This window comes from Malania oleifera, chromosome 6 (assembly GCF_029873635.1).
Source record: "Malania oleifera isolate guangnan ecotype guangnan chromosome 6, ASM2987363v1, whole genome shotgun sequence".
In the NCBI taxonomy this organism is placed as follows: Eukaryota; Viridiplantae; Streptophyta; class Magnoliopsida; order Santalales; family Ximeniaceae; genus Malania; species Malania oleifera.
The window spans coordinates 90,342,312-90,348,311 of record NC_080422.1 but is presented as its reverse complement, the minus strand read 5'-3'; positions in this window follow the sequence as shown (position 1 = coordinate 90,348,311).

The window sequence follows — 6,000 nt, the reverse complement described above, 5'->3', positions numbered from 1 at the left end:
TTCAATATCTGAGAAGGGAGAGCCTAGTAAAAGAAAATAAAAATTGAATGCTCCCACGATAATTTCAATAAGGTCAGGCACATCAAACCTGATTACCCATTACTGAAAAAGGATTCAAGGAAAAAGAAGAACGCCATGAAAGTAGGCACCTTGTGGGATAAACAAAACAACAGCGATTCAGATTCAGATTGCAGCGACTCTGAGATTGCCAAGTTGTGCTTGATGGCACATGATAATGAGGTATTGTCTTCTTGCTCCTTATCTTCATATTATTTCGATGATGATTGTGATTCTGATAACATGCCTACGTTTAAAGAATTGCAATATAAATATATTCGCGTATCTATATTATTAAACAAAATGACCAAAGAAAAATGATGTTTTGAAAAAGAAATGTGAAAACTGGTCAAAACTTTTTTAATATTGCAAAGAAGTCTCATGCCTCGGTTCTTAAAGAAAAATATTTGAAAATTGCCAAGCTTTAGAGAAAATTGGAGGATAGCTCCAAAATTGTTTGTAAATTTACTGAGGGCCAACGCAATTTTGAAAAACTTCTTGGGGCCTAAAGAAACTCTCTTAGCAAAGAAGGTCTCTGATTTAATGGTATTGAAAACATGAGACGACCTGATCTTTATTTGGCACATTTTACTCGAAAATCAAAATCCCAAATTCCACCTATAGATCCTCGATGTCGAATGATATGCGTTAAATACAAGCAAATTGGTCGTATTCAGTTTGATTGTCCACTTAGAAATAGACATGTAAGATTTAAAAAAGTGTAGAGAATCAAAGTGACCCAGGCACTAATCCCTGTGGACCCAACAGAATTTGGGAACCAGCATCAGTTACTTGAATTTTCTTGCAGGTGTGTTTAAGATCGTTGTCATCCAAGGACAAGTGGTACTTGGATAGAGGTTGCTCACGGCATATGACCGGCGATATATAATGTAAGATTGGGATGTACATAAATAAATAAAAAAAGAATTTTGCTCACAAGTATTTTAGTAGAGAAAGGTAGAAAGACCTAAGCATTTTAAACATAATAATAATAATAATAATATCAACTTTTTTTTTTTTACAAGGTAAAGAGAATTTTACTAAGAGAGAGAAGAAGATACAAAAAGTGTCACGCCAGCCTCTTGAAGACAACGAGGAGGGGAATCAATAGAAGTTGACAAAGAATTTTCAGAGATGTCTCACAAAACTCTCTAATTCCTTTCCTTCCATGATTCCAAACCACCGTAGCCAGAATGAAAAAGTTCAGTCGCTTATCCATGGCTTCCTTTCCTTTCAGAAGTGTTCGGCTCCACATAGATAGAAACTCTATATTTGATTTTGGCAAAAGCCAATTAATGCCTATCAATTTGAAAACCAAGTGTCATACCCTCTCACTAAACTTGTAGTGTTGGAATGTGATTCATCAATTCTGAATCCGATTTACAAAGTTGACAGAATGAGGCGATGATCCAACTTCTTCTTTGGAGATTAATCAAAGAGAGAATGATGTTCAAACAACTAAACTCTGGAAGAATTGATGTGGATCGAACATGTGTGGATTCCATATTCCATATTAATCTAAATTTCAGCTCTTTAAATAGCCCAAATTGTCTTGCAAGAAGGTGTTTGTAGAACGATTTGAGTAAGAACATATCCTTGTTAGAAAGTTTGTGTGGCTTATGAGCAACCCATCTATCTAATTAGAAGGAGATTTTCTTCCCCGAAACTTAAAAAAATTATTAGGTAGACTGGATTTAAATTGAATAAAATAGTGACAATTCATAATTTTTCTGATTGTTTCTTTAAAAGAAAATTACTTATAATTTACTTATTAATCTAGTGTAAAAGTTATTATTATTTTATTGGATTAGTCTAGAAATGAGGTGGTAAACTCCGTCTATCTAATAATTTCTCCTAAAACCCGCCCTTACTTTCCCAACCTCCTAGGAAGTTTCTCTTGCCTTTAACATATATAATGGCATGGATAATATTTTATTCGTCAGTGATTTGAATCTCATATTTGCAAATGTCTCTCTTGTAGTGTAGATAAATGTAAGGTAAATTTCATAAATACTCCCTCCTCAAAATTTTTAAATGCCACATAATACCTTTTAAGTTTCTAGCAATACCTCCTCCGCTTAGGAGTCATTTGCTATCATTGTCAAATATTATATAAAAAAAAAATACAGACTAAAAAACTAAAAACAGAAACTAAAATTTGAAAACTAAAATAAATTAAAAACTTGATTAAACAAATATTCATTTTTATTCTTGAATTAAATAGAAATTTAAAATATGATAATAATAATAATAATAATAATAATAATAATAATTACTTTTCTTATTTATTGTATTTAAAAATTCACTTTAGAAGAAACATGACAATTTGAAAAATAATAAAAATATTTTGTAAATTGCTTCTATTATTTTTTTTTTAATTAGATTTTATGGATATTTTTATGTTAATTATATTTTAAATTCAAAAAATCATTTTATCTTGATTTTAATTACAAATTATGCATAAAATAAATAGTTTAATCTTTAAAGATATTAAATATTCTATTGTGGCTAGCACCCCACTTGTGCCAATTAAACACTAATAATATAACTAATGCTATTGAATATATAAAAAAACTAAAGCAATGCAGAAACTAAAAATAAAGACAAAAATAAAGAGCAAGACAAGAGTTTACGAGATTCGATACAAAATTACCTACGTCATCGGGCACCGACGATTAATCCACTACTTCCAGACAAATTACAACTTTGATGTGTGTTTTACAAATTGAGATAGGAGCTCTTCATATAACTTCAACCTCAAGTTCAAAAAATATTTCCCACCAATGTGGGACAAACAAAAAATTTCAAACAATCTTCCCACCGATGTGGGACAAACAAAAACCAACAAATCTCCACCTTGATGATAAATTCAACAAAATTTTCAATCATCGACATTCTTTGGAGTTCCACATCATCAGTGCCTTCCAAAAATATTCATACTTGCTGGATATTAATCAAGTCCAAAAAATGATTGAACTTGATTGTTGTCACAATCTTAGTCAACATAACTGCGGGATTTTCAGTTGTAGTAATCTTCTAAAAGAGTATTTTTCCTTCATCAATTATATCTCATATAAAGTGAAACCGAACGTCAATGTGCTTCATTCGTGCATGGTAGACTTGATTCTTTGCCAAATGAATAGCACCTGGAGGAGTCCATATGTGTGCTTGATACACATAGGTGAGCACCAACTTGACCCAAAAGCTTAAGTCTATAGGGTCTTGGGCCTAACCATGTATATAAGCACCCATCATCCACTCACTTTTTCCAATGTGGGACAAACTTACAAGTGAAATTCTCGACAATCTTCCCCTTACTTGTGATGTAGAAACTCAATCCTAAAAAATAAAAGAAATAAATAAGAAAATAAGAAAGGAATTTAAAAAGGGCGAAGCAGTAGGATTCGTCGACGAATTCCCTATTTTTGTAAATGAATGCCCTTCTATGTCTCGTCGACGAAGTTCAGGCGTTGTCGACGAAGAAATCTCAAACAATAGAAATTTCAGGCTTTGGGTTTGTCAATGAACCCCTTCTTTGGTCGACGAACGTCCTTCAGTAATTCGTCGACGAAGGCTCCATTTCGTTGACGAATTTTTAAGTTACTTCTTCATTAAGAAATCATAAAATCTCTTTCTCTCTAAACCACACCCCCCCCCCCTTCTCTCTATGATATCTCATCATTCGTCGCCCAAATCGCCGATCAGAGATTACCACAAGGATCTAGGAGTGTTTCTCTGCAAGTCTAGCGAAGTGGATTTTTGAACGGGGTCTTTCCAGGCATCACCCCAAAGTTGAGGTAGAGTAGAAATGGGCTATCTATCTAGCATGTAATTAGTTAAATGGGGTGTATGGGCATGGGGATGTTTAATGGTTGCTAATCTGGGATTTGAGTTGATTAAATTGGGGAAATGTGTGTTTAGGGTTTTGGGCTCCATATCACCGTAGGGTGGACTTTAGGAGCATAGTAAGAAGTCTCTCAGTAAATAAGCAAGGGGATTAAGTTAAGTCAGGATTTTTCTAAAGTTGAATTGATTAAACAGCTATATATGTGTATTTATGTTTTCAGTTTTTATTACAAAAACCAATAGTTCATAATGAATTTTTCAAACTTAAGATATATGATATCGTATTTTTGAATAAAAAAAATGGTAGAAAGTTTGGTTTAACCTTATAAACTAAACATACTGTGTTTCTTGATTGCCTATGGGCTATGTTCAAAATACTAAAATCGTGTGACAGGTGAATGTTATTTTGGGGGTTATTGTATAACCGAGTTTGTGAATGTTTTCGAAATACTAGAATTGTTTGTAAAAAATGCAAGGATTTGATATGACGGTTATAGGCCGAGTTTTATATGATAACCAGGGCTAGGATTTTTTTAGCGGCTATGAGTCGAGTTTTATATGATGGCCGGCGTGGAGATTTGTTTAGTTGTTGTGAGCCGAGTGTATATAACGGTCGAGGGGCGAGTTTTATAATATGACAGGTTTTATACGAAATGAGTTTAAACTACAATTTTATTACTTAAATTGCATGATATGCTCTAAGAACCTTGAGGACCAGTTGTATTATGAGCACGCTACCGTTGCTAAAGATTCAGTATTTGGCCATGTGAGCCCACACTGTCCTGGATAGAAGTGTAAGGTGGTCTCAGCCGATTAGTCTCAGTAGAGGGTGCACCTTAAATGGAGTCTGGACCAGGAAGTGGTAAGGCAATCAGACACTCGCATCTAGTTGTGGATGCCTGCAGACGTAGTTAGCAGATGTATGATTTTGACTTTGTCTGGGTTGATCCCCCAGGGCTTAGTCCAGCCTTCAGGCCGCACAACCCGTACCATAGGGGAAGTAAATGGTGTTTAGTCCCAGGGAGTGTCTTTTATGCATATATGTAGATTTATGTAAATGATGTTATTTATTTACTGAACTATTTATACTATGGAAACGAGATGAGTATTTTCAACTGTGTAAAGTTAGTACAATGTAAAATAGCGTAAATGGAGGATGAATGTTTTTCTATAAATACTAAATGCATGCTAACCACACACTGATGTTAACTTAATCTTCCTTATTGAGAAGTGTCTCACCCCAATATACAAATCATCTTTTCAGGATATACCAGGGATCGTGCATAACATACTAGAGGGGTTGAGTTAGAAGTATAGTATATATACATGGGATGTATGGATTGAGTTGCTTTTGTTTGTACTGTTTTAATGGGTTGTAATATGGATAATTGGAGACTATTGTGTAAAATGGTAGTTTAGAACTCTGGTAATAGATTATGAAGAATGTTTTATTTACTTCCGCTGCATTTATATAATGAATATGGTATCAAGTACACAGATGTCACTAAAGTAGCACCTCGACCCACGTGGTGGGTCAGGGCGTTACAGGTGGTATTAGAGCCTAGGTTTGCTAGGTTTTACAGACTTTGATAGTGGATGATTACCAAAGTATAGGTTGAGATAAGATAAGAATAAGGGTGGGTAGATTAGGTGAGTCTTGGTCTGGAAGCTTAGAGGCGAAAATCTTTCGACGGTCTTCTACATTTTTTCTATAATGACAATTTCAGGAAAACCATGGTAAATCCATTGATGGTTTCATTTCTGGGTTAAGAAACTGGAACTTGGAAATTTAAAGGGGAACGTTAGGTCGGTTGAATAGGTGCGTAGTGTTTGTGTTATGGATAGAGGTCGGTACCTTGATGGCTTTATAGTAGAATTATGTAAATGATCCCTTTAACTGCAAACTCAAATGTTATATTATTTCATCATTTCATACTTGCATCAACCATGATAAATGTGGAATTTCTAAATCGATTTCTATCCTATCTTCAAGATGGATCCCAGGGGAAAGGATATCATGGCTGGAGGGGATAATCATGTGGACACCTCCATTGAAGATGATGTTGATGCCTCGACAGTACTGCGAAGTATAGCGTG